General features: G+C 39.4%; 1 protein-coding gene and 1 non-coding gene across 6 annotated transcripts in view; both read right to left on the bottom strand.

The window, feature by feature from the left end:
• The window catches only part of DIS3L2 (DIS3 like 3'-5' exoribonuclease 2), a 350,877-nt gene that overhangs the window by 257,434 nt on the left and 73,797 nt on the right, over positions 1–19,646 (bottom strand). The gene's annotated exons all lie outside the window — the stretch shown is intronic.
• Positions 4,024–4,245, bottom strand: LOC115522471. The gene has a single exon (XR_003971392.1). It is a non-coding gene; the product is annotated as a small nucleolar RNA U3 (small nucleolar RNA).

The following is a 19,646-nucleotide window of genomic DNA, read 5'->3' as shown; positions in this document are numbered from 1 at the left end:
AATGCTAGTTGCCATTTTTAACATCATATAGCAGGAGTCACTGGTAAGAAGCAACACAAATAATGCCCAGAAAAAAACCATCAAATACCACTGGTATGTGAACAGAAATAATAAGAAAGGGCTCTACAATATAGGTGAGAAGCAACTGCAGGTTTTTCAATTAAGCAAAACAGCAACCTCGAGTAACAATTGTGGAGATATAAAGGAAAGCCTTCCCAGTGGCAACGACCTGTGTAAGGGAGAAAAAAAGAGATACAAGCAGAGAACTGGAAGCAAAGGAAACAATGTGTGTGAAAAGAAAACGTAGACATGTAGCTGTATGGCGCCTATTCAAAGACCTCCCTTCTGGGGCGCCCAGGCTAAGGTTACACTGAAGGTTGCCCGAGAGGGCAAAGGGCAGGTCATGGAAGGCCTTTATGTCACACAAAGGAATACGAATGCAATTGGCAACAAAGAGCTAAAAGACTCTAGCCTAAGCTAATATTAACTGAAAAACAGGGGAGCTATAGCATCTGGGGCCTCTAGGAAAAAACAGACAATTCTGGAACAATTGAAATCTACAACCATACTTATTTAAAACCAAAGGAAATGAAGACAAATTCTAAGAAATCTGTAAATATTAATCAAGAAACATTACATAAGACATTTATAATCAACACCGTCCACCTTTGATATATCAAGCTCCCATGTGCAAACATCCAGCAAACCTGACTTGATCCAACGCTGTATTTTCTCTTCCAATTAAAGTTAGTTCTTCAGAAAACAAATTTTTGCTTTGGAAGACTACTAAGTTTAGTAAATTCACCCCATGCTTTTTACTCATAAGAGTTCACATCAAAAGATCATTTTTCTTATGTTGTTTGGAAACCACAAAATGGTTCAACAAAGATTTATTCCCCAACTACTGCATGTCAATTATGGCCACTAAAAGCAAGGACAGGAAAACAAAAGAATGAAATTCACACTTTAAAAGCACCTATTCCAGACAATATTTTTGGGTGACTGTAGCTCATTAATCCTGACCAAAAACTTCCTTCCATTTACATACAAGTCTCCTAAACCTCAGAGCCCCTAAATAAAGTGTCTAGAATGTGGACCCCAATCTGACTTGAAAAGCTCATGTTCTTTCTCAGATGCCATGAACATAAACATAAATAAGACACAGCTTTTGCCCTCACCAGCTTAAACTTGGGAGGAGACATGCTTATAATACATAGTTCTTTTGCCTAAAATATTCTCCCCTCCCCTGAATCTTCATTTGACAAACTCTTCTCTCAAACTGAAATTCAAACATCATCCAGTTGAAGAAATTTACATCAGTTCCCTTGGGCACAGCTGTCTTCTACCCTCCTCTGAGCTCTGGCATGTGTCTTCAAATCTCTGTAAGGAATGTATCAGGTAGCACATGGCGGCTCTGTTTACAGATCTGATCTTGGGCGGTCAAACTGTGTTCATCTTCACTCCCCTGGGCCCCAGGCACAAAGTGGCCAATGAAAAAATGCTGGGTAAATGAACGGAACGTGGAAATCACCCAAAGAGAAGTGCCAGTTTAAACTCTGAATGTGCACAGAGGCCTCTTTGGGAAAGTGTGTAAAAAAAGAAAAGATGGCTCAGGACGGGAAATTGGGAAAGGTCTACAACTAGGTGGAGGAAAGAGAAATCAACTAAGAAAGAACAAACCAAGGAGAGAAACAGAACTGGACCACAGAACTGGGGCACGGTCACAAAGTGGATGGAAATCAATGGTCTTAAATCACTGTAGAAGCTCAAGGAAAATGAAAAGAAAATGACTGATGAAAATGGATAGGAAATTAATGATGACCATGAAAGGAACAAGTTTAATTTTTTTTTTTTTTAGTTTATTTATTTTGCAAGAGAGAGCAAGCAGGGGAGGGGCAGACAGAGAGAGAGGGAGAGAGAATCCCAAACAGGCTCCACACTGTCAGCGCAGAGCCTGACACAGGACTCAGTCTCACAAACTGTGAGATCATGACCTGAGCCAAGATCAAGAGTCAGACGCTTAACCAACTGAGACATCCAGGCACCCCTGAAAACAACAACTTTAGTAGAATGGTGGGTTGGAAGCCAAACTGAAGAATCTAGACCACTATCAAGAAACAGGCAGTGGGTCCAAAAAAGTCTGGCTATAAAGAAAGAGGAATAGGGCGCCTGGGTGGCTCAATTGGTTAAGTGTCCAACTTTGGCTCAGGTCATGATCTCACCAGTTTGCAAGTTCAAGCCCTGCTTCAGGCTCTGTGCTGACAGCTCGGAGCCTGGAGCCTGTTTCCAATTCTGTGTCTCCCTTTCTCTCTCTCTGCCCCTCCCCTGCTCATGCTCTGTCTCTAAGAAGTAATAAATAAATGTTAAAAATTTTTTAAAAAGACTTTCTTTTCCTTAGAAAGAGGAATAAAACAGAAGAATAGAAAAGTATGCACAAAACAGGGATCTGTACACTTAGAAAAATACACCCCTGTGCCTGACTTTGGAGTACAGATTCAGCCTTATGCTTCTGTATCCACCAGAGAACTGAAATCATGTCCAACGCAAAGTGCACATTGAAGATGATCAAACCAACATTTGAAATATCAACAATATCAAAGGATGGATGGGAAACAAAAGGTAAAAACTAAAGAAATAATTCAAAGTCTTTTATTGATTGGGCTTAATTATTTAGGAGGGGTATGACCCAGTAGTTCACAGATACCATTTGAAGAATTTTCTCATCTTCTGACCCAATAAATTGTACAATTGTACAATAAATTGTACTCTGAGAATTTAAACTTAAGGACACCATACTAAGAGGGGAGACTGGCTGGCTCAGTCGGTAAAGCATGTGACTCTTGATTTTGGCTCAGGTCATGATCTCATGGTTTGTGAAATCTAGCCCCATGTGGGGCTCTCTGCTGATGGCACAGACACTGCTTGGGATTCTCTCTCTTCCTCTCTCTCTGCCCCTACCCTGCTCACTCACACACTCTCTCTCTCTCAAAAAAAATAAATAAATAAATAAAATAAACATTAAAAAAAAAAAAAAAGGAAACAGGGGTACCTGGGTGGCTCAGTCGGTTAAGTGTCCGACTTCAGCTCAGGTCATGATCTCGTGGTTTGTGGGTGCAAGCCCTGTGTCAGGCTCTGTGCTGACAGCCGGGAGCCTGCTTCGGATTCTGTGTCTCCCTCTCTCTCTGCCCCTCCCCTGCTCATACTCTGTGTGTGTCTCTCTCTCAAAAATAAACATTTTAAAAAAAAATAAGGAAACAACCCTAAGAAATAAAAGTTATGTATTTGAAGATGTTCTCCACAGTATTATTTATTTTTTATTTAAAGACTATTTTTAATGTTTATTTGCTTTTGAGAGAGAGAGATACAGAGTATGAGCAGGGGAGGGGCAGAGAGAGTGGGAGACACAGAATCCAAAGCAGGTTCCAGGCTCCAGGCTCTGAGCCATCAGCACAAAGCCCAACATGAGGCTCAAACTCACAAACAGTGAGATCATGACCTGAGCTGAAGTTGGATGCTCAACCGACTGAGCCACCCAGACGCCCCTCCACAACATTATTTAAATAACAAAAAAATTATAAATAGTTAAAATGCCCTATAACATAGGAAAGCTATTAAAAATAAAAAATATCCACCCAATGAAACATTAGGCAGTACTTAAAAGTGATGATTTATTCAATCACTTTCTGAGTGCATTAACTTGTGTTTAGAAATCTTAGTAATAAATGAAGATAATGTTTATAGTAAATAAAAGATCATAATACTAAATCATACACACATAATATGATTATTGTACATTCATTGTATAAAGGCATTTTGAAAAGCAGGTAACAAAGACACAAAATGCTAAGAGGACAATAGGACTTACATTAGGTAATGAAGTAAATGTACTGCCCATGTGACATTCAACAACATGCTTTCTCAACAACAAAAACAATAATAAATAACCTCCTTCAATAACAAACAAAAACAACCTGGGCATATACAACTCAGTAACTGCCTGCAACCTTTTTTTTCCATTTTTTTCCCACTCAGATGGCAACTCTTCCCTCTCACTCTCCCAAAGGAAGAGAAAAACAGTCATCAGGGAGAGAAAAAGGGTAATCAATGGCAACAGCTCCAGAAGCAACACCCAGAGCCAGCGGCAGGCTCAGGAGAGGGTGCTGCACCTAATCCTCGTGGTTTCAGGTGCTCGACACGTTCAGAGAAACTTCTCTAGGACCGAACTGCTACTGAAAGCATAGTCTTCCCACATACAACGTTTTATAAAAGGGAACTTTTGATGCTCCAGAAATAACCCACAAAACAATAAAGCAAAGGGTCATCAATCCACAGGCTAGATGACTGAGGGGTACCATTTTGAAATGCCCAAAATAATGACCTGCGTGTGAAAAGGAACAGAAGCAACAGACATCATATACTGCTCATACAATGGATGAAATACCAAAGAACACAGGACATTTCAGGGCCAAAATTGTGTATATATTCACAAGACTAATTCCTTTTGAACCGAAAAAGTTTAGGGACAGTATATTTTAGTGATACGTTACAAAAATCAATTTTTACTAAACATGGAGTCCCCAGATGACCCAATAATTCTACTCTTAGGTATACAACCAAAAGAACTGAAACATGGATTCACCCAAAAACTTGTTCATGAATGTTCATAGCAGCATTATTCATAATAGCCAAAAAGAGTAAGCAATCCAAATGTCCATGAACTGATGAAAAGATAAAATGTGGCACATTGTACAGTGGCATATTATTCAGACATAAAAAGGAATAAAGAATTGATAAATGCTCTAACATGGATGAATATTGAAGACATGCTAAGTAAAGAACCCAAGCACAAAAGAGAAATACTGTATGATTCCATTTATATGAACTGTCCAGAACAGAGTCATCTATGGAGACAGAAAGAAGACTAGTGGTTCCCAGGGTCTGGGAGGGAAGGGGATGGGAAGTGAATGTTTAATGAGGATAAAGTTTCTTTGGGGGATGATTAAAATGTTCTGGAATTAGACAATGGTGATACAACACTGTGACTATTTTTAAATCACTAGACTGCACTCTTTAAAGTGGTTTTAACCACACTCAGATACCACCTCATGCCAGTCAGAGTGGGTAAAGTGAACAAATCAGGAGACTATAAATGCTGGCAAGGATGTGGAGAAACAGGAACCCTCGTGCACTGTTGGTGGGAATGCAAACTGGTGTAGCCGCTCTAGAAAACAGTGTGGAGGTTCCTCAAAAAATTAAAAATAGATCTACCCCATGGCCCAGCAGTAGCACTGCTAGGAATTTACCCAAGGGATACAGGAATGCTGATGCACAGGGGCACCTGTACCCCAATGTCTATAGCAGCACTTTCAACAATAGCCAAACTATGGAAAGAGCCTAAATGTCCATCAACTGATGAATGGATAAAGAAATTGTGGTTTATATACACAATGGAATACTACGTGGCAATGAGAAAGAATGAAATATGGCCTTTTGTAGCAACATGGATGGAACTGGAGAATGTTACACTAAGTGAAATAAGTCCAATAGCATAGGGGAAAAGGAAAAGTCATACAGAGAAAGACAGATACCATAGGTTTTCACTCTTATGTGGATCCTGAGAAACTTAACAGAAGACCATCGGGGAGGGGAAGGGGAAAAAAAAAAAAGAGGTTAGAGAGGGAGGGAGCCAAAACATAAGAGACTCTTAAAAACTGAGAACAAACTGAGGGTTGATGGGGGGTGGGTGATTGGTATTGAGAAGGGCACCTGTTGGGATGAGCACTGGGTGTTCTATGGAAACCAATTTGACAATAAATTGCATATTAAAAAAATAAATAAATAAAGTGGTTTTAAAAGTAAACAAAAATAAAATGATTAAAATGAGGATTTTATCTCAATAAAATCATTACTCTAATCATTTTTAGCATAATCTAACCTCTCTTACCAAAGTAAATGTCAGAATGAAAGGATAATTCCAATATAAATAATAAATCATTTTTATAATGTGGGTACCCTATTTATTAAAGAACAATATATCCTTTTGATAAACTCCAAACATAGATATTTGAACAGTTTCAGACTCCCTTTGTTTAGATTTTCTTCTTCCAGTTCTTTACCCTTCCAGCTATATTATGCTTTTTCTTTAAAATCTCATCTGATGCAACAGCATATGACAGAATAGCATAGGGGAAAAGGAAAAGGAATAATGCTCACATTATTAGAAGGTTTTTCATACTGTGGACTGTTTCAAACAAAATTTTGAAAACTGAAATAACTTTTCAACATACTCTAAGTTTACTTTTGCAAAAAGACTGTAACATGTTGCAAACTACTAAAAGCAGGCCTCAAACAGCGGGTTAGGAAAAAAGAAATAGAAAACCTAGGTCATAACAAACACGTATGAAACACATTCTAAGAGGTAATTTCTCAGGAAAAAAAATTTGAAACTGGAGATTAATAGAAATGACATGATTATTTGAACTTAATATAAAAGGAGATGTCCTAAAACAAATCTTCTAAAAATGGGAGAGGAGGTGGATTACATGACACTTATTGATTGGAATAAAAACAACTTATGATAAAGATTGAAATCAGGGCGCCTGGGTGGCGCAGTCGGCTAAGTCCCCGACTTCGGCTCAGGTCATGATCTCACAGTCCATGAGTTCAAGCGGCACATCAGGCTCTGTACTGACAGCTCAGAGCCTGGAGCCTGTGGCAGATTCTGTTTCTCCCTCTCTTTCTGCCCCTCCCCTGCTTGCACTCTCTCTCTCAAAAATAAACATTAAAAAAAATTTTTTTTAAAGATTGAAATCTTTTTTCAATAAACTAATTAGTAAATTTTTTTCCAAATACACCTATAAGAATAATCTCTCAGTCCTTCTTTGCTAGCTAAACGGAGAAAGGAAGTGTGTGTGTGTGTGTGTGTGTGTGTGTGTGTGTGTGTGTGTGTGTGTGTCTTTGATCAGGGGGAAGGTGGTCAGAATCTAATTCTGCTAAAATAAGGAAATCATTACTCCCACAAATCTCTGAAGACCCAACAAGTCACACTGCACTCACAACTCTTCCCCAGGACTAGCTACAATACAGTAATGTCATATACACCTTCCTCCTTTCTCTACAATGCTTTAGTAGTTTTTATTTTAAAAGAAAGAAAAGTTAATTATTTAATTATCCACCATCAGTGCTTCTCAAAATTTAAAGTTCATACAAATCACTTGGGGATCCTGTTAAAACACCTACTATTCACGCTGGTGGCTGCCAGAAGGGAGGTGGGTGAGAGGATGGATGAAATGGATAAAGGGGTTAAGAGTACAGTTATCTGGATGAGCACCGAGAAATATATAGAATATTTGAGTCATTATATTGTACACCTGAAACTAACATATCACTGTATGTTAATTATACTCGAATTAAAAAAGAACTAAAAACAAAAACAGTCCTATTCAGTGGGCCTTGGGGTACAGCCTGAGATTCTGCGATGCTGCTGGTACGTAACACACTTTGAGCTGCAGGGATCAGGAAGGAATACCACATCCAACACCAGGTACGTACTGCAGAGGACAGGCAGACGGCCCAGAGCCAATATACCCAGGGGCTGCAAGGCCCAAGCTCCTCAATGTCAAAAGCCAACTACGTCTTATCCCAAAGGATCTGAGACTACGGTCTTTACAGACTGAAGATACTCCATTGTAGCACATTACAAACAATGAGACTTCACTCCGATGGTTACAGAAAAATAAGTGACTGTGCACCAAGGATTCCAACAGTACCCAGGCTCGTCTTGGCTTCACACAGCAAGATGTGCGTACTCACCTCTACGACTGGTCTCTGCACCCAATGAGCAGGAACCTCTGACAAGGTTGACAAGGACTCATCTCCAGCCATCCCTCTTCCCCTCACAGCCTCCATTCCCACTGTAATAAACAACTTTCAGGATTTAGAGCAGGCCAGGCTCTCCCTTCCATCAAGCCTCTAGTTCAAACTTACTTTACATTCAGACTTCATCTCCTCCAGAAATTTATTTCCCAAAACATTCTTTGAGACTCGGCAGGCTAGCAGGGTGTTGCACAGTGCTCTAGGACTCCACGGCTGCACTCACCGCTCTGTATCGCTCCACTTGACAGACAGTCTCAGCCTGGGTTCCTCAAGAAAATCAAGCCCTTATACACTAAGGCACCCACTATGCGTAATGAAGAAGCTTCTCTACTTTGAATCTAGAACGGCACTATTTAAGTACCACCTTTGGAAGAACTGAAAACACAGGCACTCAAGTCACTTTCTATGTTATGCGGTTTAGAACCAGATCCTGCCTATCTTATTCCATACCATGTTCCTAAGGTATAACGTGTTGCCTGACTCACAGCAAGCACTCAACAAAACCTTGATGGAGGGGGGACCTGGGTGGCTCAGTCAGTTAAGCATCTGATTCTTGGTTTCAGCTCAGGTCATGATCTCACAGTTTCGTGAGTTCAAGCCCTGCACCGGGCTCTGCACTGGCAGCTCGAAGCCTGCTTGGGATTCTCTGTCCCTCTCTCTCTCTGCCCCTCCCTCACGTGCACTGTCTCTATCTCTCTCAAAATAAATAAATAAACTTAAAAAAAAAACACCATATTATTAGAATAACTCTAAAAAAACAAATCACATAATCCAGTCAACTAACTTCCCAGAACCCATGGAGATAAAGACTCTTTAGAATTTTCTGCTTAAAAAACAAAACACTCAAGAACTAAAAGCTCCAATTATTGAGATGGAGTCAAAATTGGAAGACCTTTCGCAACACAGATGTCATGCTGCTTAAGGCTAAGAACGAGGGGCCTGTGTTGAGTCCTATAGTGCTTGCTAGGTCAGGCGGGGCAAGGGCCTTCGTGAGGCCTAACCAGGCCTCTAGAACTGGGCTCCACAAACTACTGCTCATAGGCCAAACCCAGCTGTTTTTGTACATGAAGTTTTACTGGAATATAGCTGTTTTCAGGCTACAGAGGCAGAGTTCAGAGGTTGCGACGGAAACTTATGGTCAGTAAAGCCTGTAACATTTACTATCTGGCTTTGACAAAAGTTTGCTAACTCCAGTTCTAGAATGCTACCAAAAAAGTCACCATCGGGACGTCTCCCTTCTCCTGGCCAACTGTCCCCAGTGCATTTGCTCCTAAAACCTGATCTGGTTTTCTAGAGAGCAGGTCCTGTCTCCACCTCCATTCTGTGTGCTGTGTTATCACTTTACTCTTTTTTAATTTTTGTAACCTTTATTTTTGAGAGAGAGAGAGAGACAGAGTGTGAGCAAGGGAGGAACAGAGAGAGAGGGAGACACAGAATCTGAAGCAGGCTCCAGGCTCTGAGCTGTCAGCACAGAGCCCGATGCGGGGCTCAAACTCATGAACCACAAGACCATGACCTGAGCTGAAGTTGGATGCCCAACCAACTGAGCCACCCAGGTTCCCCTCACTTCACTCTCTTACCATCCAAACCCAACCTCTTCGAGTACTCAATCTAGTTCATTCTCAGTAACTTGTTCTCAAATGGTAACTTTTGATCTGTGTCTTTACTAATTAAGTTTTAAGTAATTTGATGTATTTCGGAAATCTCTCACAAAGACAGACTATGAGGACCAGAAACCTCAGGCTCCGCCTCTGGGAAACCCAGCCTAAGGTACTGTAATTTAAGTTTTTCTCACATCTGCTATCCCTGTGTCTTTTATTCTTGAATCACTACCCTGTCTTAACCTCCTTCCAGCTCCCTAATGCCTGTATGATCACAGCTGAACTCCTTTACTAGCATGAAGACATTTCATGATGTGACCCCACCCACCCATCATCTATTAGCCTGGCCTCGTCTCCTGCCACATTAAATCCCTATCTTACATTTCAAGCTCCAAAACACTAAAATACCTGTAATTTTCCAAATCTACAATGTCCCTTTCCCTAGTTGCCTAAATTTATAATATAGTTATGCATATGCCCTAAATCATTACTAGTTTCCATAAAACATGGGATAAGATATATCTATTGAAATTTTTAAAATAAAAACTAAAGAGCAGTAGCAAGCAACAGTATCACAACACTACTAATAATGATAAACACCGTATGGTTTATAAAAATTATCACACGAATGCCAGTACATTTCCTTAAAACATAATTTCCTTGCCTTTTATACCCCCAAACTGTACCATTAGCTTGATGCAAAGATCAACAAACTTACTTTGCATCACACATTGTGCTTTCAAGCAAAAATTATAAAACTAGAGGTGACCTGAAAGGCCATCTAGATCTTTCAGGTATTTCTGAATTCCTCCTTCATTAATGGAGATGAATTTGTAGTAAGCGATACAGAAGCTGCTGACTGATCTCCATAGTGACCAATGGCATACACTTTTCAGATGGCTAGTCAAGAATGCAACATATGATCAACCTAATTAATGCAGTGTGACAGTCATTAGTGCAGTTCACCACGTATATGCTCCTATCCCTACTTGTAGACACTTGGTAGGACGACACTTCTTGGCCCTCCTGTGGTTGAGGAGGGCCAGGTGACTCATTCTAGCCAATGAGGTGTGAGTAGAACTGATGGGGTCATTTCTGGGCAAGGACATTTTAAATGTCCAAGGCTCTGTGGCTCTTTTCTGCCACAGAAAAGGGGAATACTCCTGTTAGCAGCTATTTCATTCAGCCTGGGCTCTGGGGTGAAGATAATACAAGGCAAGGCCCTAGATGATCTTGATGGGCAAACAGCATGGGTACAAAATAAACAATGTTGTTCCACAGTATAACCTTAGCTATCACAACCTTCCAGCAATTTAGATCCTTCAAAGGAATGCATAGTGAGACACCAACATTTTACATCAACATTTTATTTCTACTGTAAATAAATGTTATCAGTGGTAAATTCAAGAGCTGGGAATAGCAAGTTTGAGTTATTACGTGCTCTTGACCAAACAATGCCTCTCAGTCTTCATTTCAAGGAAGAATAATAGTAATAGTTGACATTTCTTAAGCACTTAACAATGTGCCAGCATTGCTAAAAGTCCTTCATCTACATTAATTCATTCCATACAATGAACGTGAGTTTCACCAAACCATCTCCACGGAGTTACGGAGGACTGAATTAGTTTTCTAGAAAATAATCCTGAAATATTAATTGGGAGTTTCCCAGCACAAATAAGCTACTCTATCCTTAAATGATACATTCCTTATTTCAGACATTTCAATTTGAATTACGGAGATCTGAAGGCATGTTTAGAGCAGGCAAGAACCTGAAGTATTTGATCCCAGAGCTGGCAATAATGAAGAAGAAAAGATGATTGTTAAAAATAGGTTTGTGTATATAACAATTTTGGGAAAATCTGATCATGGTAGTAGATATACCTTACCTACCATATTGCTATGGGTGGAGGCTCCAAAGACCTTGCCCTCCATCATTAAGTACCTTCCAAGTCTTTTTCGGGCCTGTCATACAGGCCAGGAAACCAAACAGTTCTAAGAAATCCTAATTCCACTGGAATTGAGAACAATCCAAAATGATAGTGGTTATATAAGAGACTGGATTAAGTATAATCTAGTATGATGGATGCATATTTAAAGAAGAACTTGGAAGACAAAACTTTAAAACAATCACTTGAAGGAAAAGTTAGTTGTCAAAGGAAACAATTTACTGTACGAGACCCATTTCATGTGACCATAAGAAGGTTTGGAACAGCCACTGAAAATTAGGGATTAAATGTGCACTTTGATTTTTTTGTTGTTTGTTTAATTTAGAACAAGAGTAGTAACTCCTATCAACGCTTCCTTTATTCTTTCAAACCCATTAGTTCTTTCTTTCTGTGCCAATCTCTTCTAAAATACCCATCCGTACTTCTATTATTCCTTTGCTGAAGTGTATTTTTGCATAACAGTAAGTTTTCTTAGTAACTGTATAACAGACCTGTTAAGAAATACAGAATAATTATCCCTGCTTCTCCACCCTCCTTAATTCATGCATAGACTTTGCTCTATTGAAAATTAAGTGAAATAATCCTGTCCTAAGAGAAAATTAGACTTCACTAACAAAGTGCTTAATTGATTTATTCCAACTATATCCTCTCTGTCTGATGCAAGTGCTCTCAACAAATACCTAAGGGATAAACGAATAGCATTATGGTTTTCCAGTGGCTATCAATATATCAAATCGACTCCAGCCTTTCTTACTATAGTTTTAAACATTCAGACAAAAAATATAGGAACTAATTTTGAATGAGTAGAAATTTCACTTGACATCTACCTCTGACTCTTTAGCTAATCAGCTTCTGTTTCACACTGTAGAACAGTCTAATTTTAATATGCTCTTATCCTCCTCCTTTACTCTGATTTTCCCTGGGTCACTCACTATGGCTGCATCAACTAAGCTGCTCACCCTAGTTCGCAATCAAGCAAGGTAGGCAACATTCAAACAGCTTTGGCTCCTCCTCTAAGAGGCCTTAGCTTTTAACCCACCTCCCAGATCCAAGACACCAGACCTTAATTCTGGGCTCCCAAATCTCCTTTGGTACAACAGCAACACAAAAAAGGCCCAGAATTCTGGCTCTCAGGGTTGGTGTCCTGCTTTGGTTCTTGCTCCCAATACTGCTCTAGCCAATTCTCCTAGCATGGCAATCAAATAGCATCCTTGACTCCAGCCCAGGGGCCAGCTCCACCAGTCTGTTTATATTGAGAGAGTCCTATGCCTCTGAAATCAGTCCTATGTCTCTGTCAGAGAAGGACCCACCTCTACCATGGCAACTGCCTACCTGCCTTCTGAACACCTGTGCCACGTGCCCCACGAGTTTGTGATCTACTCTCAGGTCAGGATGACAGCTGGGTCTGTAACCCCTTGTTCAGCAGGCTGTAGCTCTTGAGGTAACTTTATAATTGGGTCAGCTCTCTCAGTATCTGATCCGCTATCTAGAGCAGATGTCTGGTAAGGTTATGGCACATTCCCAACACCTGCCTTCATAATGCCCTGAGAAGCTATCATGCCTCTCTAGTCTTAAGACAGAACCACTAGAATTCTAATTAATTTTTTCTAAAGCAGCTATTTTCTAAGAATTAATACTAAGCCTTTGGTCATTTCAACTGATACAATTATCCTCTTTACCCACGATGGGAACTCAAGATACTACCTAATGCTAAGGTATATATTACTATTTCCTGGATTTATGCTGATTTTTATGATACTTGACAATTTCTATCTACATATCCAATAACTCTCTTCTTTTTTATCTCTGAAATAACAAATAATAATGAGCTCATGAAATTCAGAGATGTGAATCTGAATCCCAACTCTGTCATTCTCTAGTTATATATTCCCTAAACAAGTAAAATGTGTAAGCTAAGACTCAAGTTTCTCATTCACAAAACTGGAATAGAGACAACAGCAGACTAAAGAATGGTATGATGCATTAAATATAGTTCCTGGTACATAGCAAGCCCTAAAAAGTTAGCAATCATCCAACATCCGCAGGGTTTATATATTTGTGATGCACTATATTGGGCTACTAAAAGAAGGAAAATAACAGGGTAAACTTATTATAGTTAACAAAAAAGATGAAGGACAAAGTTGTTTAATGATTATGGAGATGAACTTAATGGGACAAAGGGAAGAAAAGGAAAAGAGAATGCAAGAGGCAGGGTGAAGATCAAATAAATGGCAAAGGGAGTGTTTACAGAGCAAAGAGCAGTATCTGTGGGGCTTCTGCAAAAGGGGCCAAGGCCAGGGGCGCCTGGGTGGCTCAGCTGGTTGAGCATCCCACTCTTGATTTTGGCTCAGGCCACGATCTTGTGGTTCATGGGTTTGAGTCCCACGTCAAGCTCTGCATTGACAGTGCAGAGCGTGCTTGGGATTCTCTCTCTCTCAAAATAAACTTAAAATGGGCGGCGGGGGGTAAGGGGGGCTGGCCCACAAGGCTGTTGGTCTTCTTGGAAGGCAGGGTCTGGAGAACTTTTTTTTATCAGTCTCTAGGAGAGTTGGGAGGGCCGCACTCAGCCGATGGCACAGCAGGGACAGAGAGCCTTACTCCACATGTTCCTCCCCGAAAGTGGAAATTTTCACAATCCTCTCTTGCCAAATCATTCTCAACCCAAGTCATTCTCATCCTAAAACGAAACAAAACCTCTCTTCTCCCTTCCCATCTTCTTTTTCTTTTATCTTTTTCTAATGTTTATTTACTTCTGAGAGAGAGAGAGAGAGAGAGGGAGAGAGAAAGTGGCAGAGAGAGAGAGACCCACAAAATCCGAAGCAGGCTCCAGGCTCTGAGCTGTCAGCACAGAGCCCGATATGGGGCTCAAACCAATGAACGGTGAGATCATGACCTGAGCCGAAGTCAGACACTTAACCAACTGAGCCACCCAGGCGCCCCATCCCATCTTCAAACCTTAGTGCAGATGGAACCTCCTCTAGGAAACCTTCTCCAGTCCTCTCATAAGAGTTTGGTGCCCCATAATGACATGTATTTCTTTCTATTTTGCAAACCATACTACAGTTGTTCCCATCCCCATCCCATCCAGCCTACGAGCTCCTTAACAGCAAAGCCTGTGACCTTTCCCAGGCTGAACCTCCAGGATCTAGCACAGAACAGGGTGCAGGATGAGAAGCCAACAGGTACCTGGCGCAGTTCTGGGCAGAATCATCAGGACCTGTGAAATAGCTCCTAATCATTTGGAGGACAGGTCTCCCCCCGCTTTGAAAATCTGAGGAAAACCAGACCCTCGGCCTTGAAAAATACACACACACATGCACACACTCACACAAAAGAAAAAAGAAACCCTATAAGAGGAAGAAGCTGAAAGTCATGAGATCTGGATTCTGCTCCCTGGCCCTGCCAAAAACTTCCAGTTCCTAAACAAGTCACTTAATGTCCCAATTGACAAAGTGAAGAAACTATCTTTTGTCCCTCAACTATCCTTCATTAGATGTCTGCAATAAAAACTACATATATATACTACAAAAGTGGAAGAATTCTAAAATTAAAATTGTTATATAAGAGCAAATTATTTTTTATGATTGCCTCACAGCTTGATTCTTTAACAGCTATCTATTTTGCCAAAAAACATGCTGTGAAATAAATTGACTATTTACTACTACAGCTAAAAGAATTGTTGTTTTTTCTAAAACCCCAAAGGCCCTGTAGTTTACATACCCAAGGGGGGTGAGCACAACAAGCATAAAGAAGCAAAGATGAATAATCCAATTAATTCACATTTGCTCACACCATTGACTACAGATTCCTCTGACAACAATATGCTTTTGTGCTAACAAACCTGTAATACAATTGGCCAGTATGCTTTGAGATGTTTATATCCTACATGTCAGGGATGCTTGAGGACAGTCTGAATATTCTCTTCTCTCTAGTTTGACCCTGTCACCAACAACTGTGACAGGTGGGCTACAGCCAGCAAGGCTTCCCGCTTCAGAATGGGAAGCTATGAAATACTCTAAGTAATGAGGCCCAAGAGACATACCTAGTGGGGTTGACTTTCATATAAAAAGCAATTATCAGGCAGTCACTGTGAAGATCCTTAGGAGCTCCACAGAAAACGAATAAGTCAAGGAACCCTGGACCATCCTCTACATTTCAAACCTGCTGACAGCTGAAGAGGGCCTACGCACACACCAAGGCAGTCCCTCGGTCATCTCCCTTAATCTACTGCCAGCAACTCAAAGGGTCCTCCTTGCCCATCTAGGCTTTTCTCTGTATCCATACCAATCCCTGTTCATGAGAAAGGGCTCAGGATCCAGTAGATCAAAAAATGCCTTCCTACATTTGAGCAGACCATATGGACTATGAAAGTCTGAGTCTGTGGACACCCATTTCTCTGCACCTCTGCCCCTCTGCGTCAGCCTATTCCCTAAACCAAGCACAGCTGAAGTTTTTGTTTTGTTTTTCAAAAATTATCTTTTTAATGTTTGTAATATGTGATATTCCCGATTTCATTCCTGATATTGGTGACCTGTGACTTCTATTTTTGTCAGCTGTACTTGAGGTTTATTGATTTACTGATTTTATTATAGAACCAATATTTTTCTGTTTTCAATTTCATTGATTTCTGCTTTAGACACAGATGAAAGTTAACCACCATGTTTCATACCCTCCTTGTCCAGGGGCACAGATCTCTCCACAGTCTCGTCAGCTGACCTCTAAATGCTGGCTTACCCAAGAACTCGGTACTCAGCCTTCTTTTCTTTAGCTACACTCTCTAAGTGATCTCATCCACCACCTCGGATTTGACATTACGTATCTGCTGATGACTCCCAAATTTACATCTCTAGCTTCAATCTTTCCTTGGAGCTCCAGGCTCATTTGTCCAAATATCTTATTGTTTCTTTATTTTCAGTTATTTTTTATGGCTTTACTGAGGTATAACTGACATACAATAAACTGCATATATTTAAGGGCACCTGGGTGGCTCAGGCATTTGAGCATCCAACTCTTGATTTTGGCTCAGGTCATGATCCCAGGGTCAGGGGATCAAACCCCGCGTCAGACTCCACACTGAACATAGAAGCTGATTAAGATTCTCTCTCTCTCTCTCTCTCTCTCTCCTCCTCCTCCTCCTCCTCCTCCTCTGCCCTTCTCCCCTGCTCACTCTCTCTCCAAAATAAAAAAAAACAATTACATATATTTAAAGTGCACAAATTGATTGGCTTTGACATACATACACAATTATGAAACTATCCCATCAAGATAATGAATATGTCCATCACTCCCAAAGCTCCCTTGAGGCCCCTTGGTAATCTATCTTTCTTACTCCTGCCCCAAGCAACCAATGATCTGCCTTTTGTTCATACAAATTAGTTTGTATTTTCTAGAGTTTTATATAAATGGACTCATACAAAGTGTATTCTTTTTTGCTTAGCTTCTTTCATCCATCATAATTTATTTTGAGATTTGTCCATGTTGTTGCATGTATCAATACTCCATTGATTTTTTTTTTTTTTTTAACTGCTGAGTTGTATTTGTTGAATAGGTATAGCAAAATTGGTTTTCATGCCTTCGGACATTTGGGCTGTTTCCAGTTTGGGGCTATTACCAAAAAAGCGGCTATGAACTCATATGTAAGTCTTTATGCAGACAAATGCCTTCATTTCTCCAAGGTAAGTATCCAGGAATGGAGTGGAATGGCTGGGTCATGTTAAGTATACACTTAACTTTTTCAGAAGTTGTCAAACTGTGTTCCAAAGTGAATATACCATTTATATTCCCACCAGCAGTGCATGAGAGTTCCAGCTGCTCCACACCCTTGCCAACACTGGTTATGGTCAGTCTTGTTAACATCAGCCATTCTAGAGATTTTATAGTTGTATCTTGTGCTTTTAATTTGTATTTTCTTAATGACTATGTCAAGCATCTTTTCCTATGCTTATCTGCTATCCATATATCTTATTTAGTAAAGTATCTCTCAAATCTTTAATACAGTTTTTAAATAGGCTGCCTGTTATTGACTAAAAGAGTTCTTTATAGTCTAGATAATAAAAATCTTTGGTCAGATAAATGTTTTGCCTTTTTGTAACAGTGTTTATTAAAAAGCAAAAGTTTATAATTTTAATAAAGTCAAATTTATTATTTCTTTTATGCTTCATATTTAAGAAATATTTGTTAAATCTAAGATCACTAAAAATTTCGCCTTTTTCTTATAGAAAGTTTATAGTTTTTACACAAACATTTATATCTACAATCCACTTCAAGTTAATTTCTGTATATGGTACAAGGTAAGGGTCAAAGTTCATTATTTTTCATATGGCTACACAATTGTAATAGCACATTTGTTGAAAAGAGATCTTTTCCCCACCAAATTATTTTGGCACCATTGTAGAAAATCAAATAATCATGTATGTGTGGGTCTACTTCAGGCCTCTCTACTCTGTTCCATCAATCTATATGTCTATCTTGACATTACCACACAGTTTGATTATCAGAGCTTTATAGTAAGTCTTGAAATCAGGTGATAGACAGCCTCCAATTTTGTTCCTCTTTGTTTTGGCTATCCTAGGTCCTTTGCACAACTATATAAATCTTAACATCAGCTTGTTAACATCTATAAAGAAGCCTGCTACAATTTTCTTTGGGATTGTGATGAATCCATCTATCAATCTGAATAGAATTGGTATCTTAGCAATACTGAGTCTTTTAATTCATGAGCATGATATTTTTCACCATTTATTGAGACCTTATGTAATTTTTCTCAGTTTATAAACTATAAAACGTTTATAGTTTTAGTGTACATGTCTTACACATCTTTGGTCACATTTTTCCCTCAGTATATCATAATTTTGATCCTATGAAAAAGATACTTTAATAAATTTTGAAATTTCCAATTTCTCATTGTTAATATATGTAAGTACAATTGATTTTTTATATCAACCTTCTGGCCTTCAACCTAATCTCACTTATTAGTTCTAGCAGCTTTTTGTAGATTCCTTAGGATTTTATATATAGAAAATCATATAGTCTGAGATTAAATACAGTTTTACTTCTTCCTTTCCAATCCGAATGCTTTTCTCCCCTATTGCTTTACTGTACTGGCTAGAATCTCCAGTACAGTGTTGAATAAAAGGGATGAGAAGGGACATTCTTACCTCATTCCCAATATTGGAGGAAAAGCATTTAGCCTTTCTTCTTACTAAGAATGGTGTTAGTTATAAGTATCTCCTAGATGTTCTTTGCCAAATTGAGGAAGTACTCTTATTTCTAGTTTGCTGTGATTTTTTATTATGAATTGTTGTGGACTTCTGTCAATTGTATTTTCTGCATCTATTGAAATGATGGCATTCAAATGAAATATGGTAAGTTTGGTCTGTTAACTAGGTGAATTACATGAAATTGCTTTTCAAATATTAAACTTTGCACTCCTGAGATAAACCCCATTTGCTCATGCTATATTACCCTTTTAGTATAATATGTTGTTGGATTCTATTGGCTAATATTTTGTTGAGGATTTTTTCAACCATGTTTGTGAGGAGTACTGGTCTATAGCTTTCTTCTCTTACAATGTCTTTTCCTGGTTTTGATATTAAGGCAATGCTGCCTTCTTAGAAGTTGGGAAAGGTTTCCTCCTCTTGCATCTTCTGGAAGTGTTTGTGTAGAATCGGGATTATTTCCTCCATAACTTAGTAGAATTTATGAGTAATGAACCATCTATGCCTCCATATTTTCTCAACATCTCTATTAACATGTCTGAAAAGAAATTAAAACTTAACATGGCCAAGCAGAACTAATAATTTTTGTACCCAAACATGCTCATCCCTACTATTCCTCATTTCAAATTAATGACATCATGTTCACCCATTTTGCTTAAACCAGAACCTTAATCCTTCATTCCCTGCTTTCATTAACCCTACTCCTCAAATCTATCTACAAGTCCCATTAGCTCTACTTTCAAAATGTATCTCTACCTCTCTGCACCTTCACTATCACGGCCCGGCATATACCTCCTAACTGGCCACGCCAATGCACAATTGCCCCCACTACATTCCATTCTCCAAATAGCAGCCAGAGTGATTTCTGGCTATATAAGACCATGTCACTCCCTGGCTTAAAACTCCCATATGGCCCTTAATCTCTTCTGCCTTTAGATATTAACTGTAAAATAGAAAAACAGCAAGCTGTGTCTATGTAGTCTGAATATACTGATGGTGGGAGCACT

The sequence above is a fragment of the Lynx canadensis genome, chromosome C1, assembly GCF_007474595.2.
Source record: "Lynx canadensis isolate LIC74 chromosome C1, mLynCan4.pri.v2, whole genome shotgun sequence".
NCBI classification, from domain to species: Eukaryota; Metazoa; Chordata; class Mammalia; order Carnivora; family Felidae; genus Lynx; species Lynx canadensis.
The sequence above is the reverse complement of the archived record's forward strand: the minus strand, read 5'-3'. Positions and strand labels throughout refer to the sequence as shown.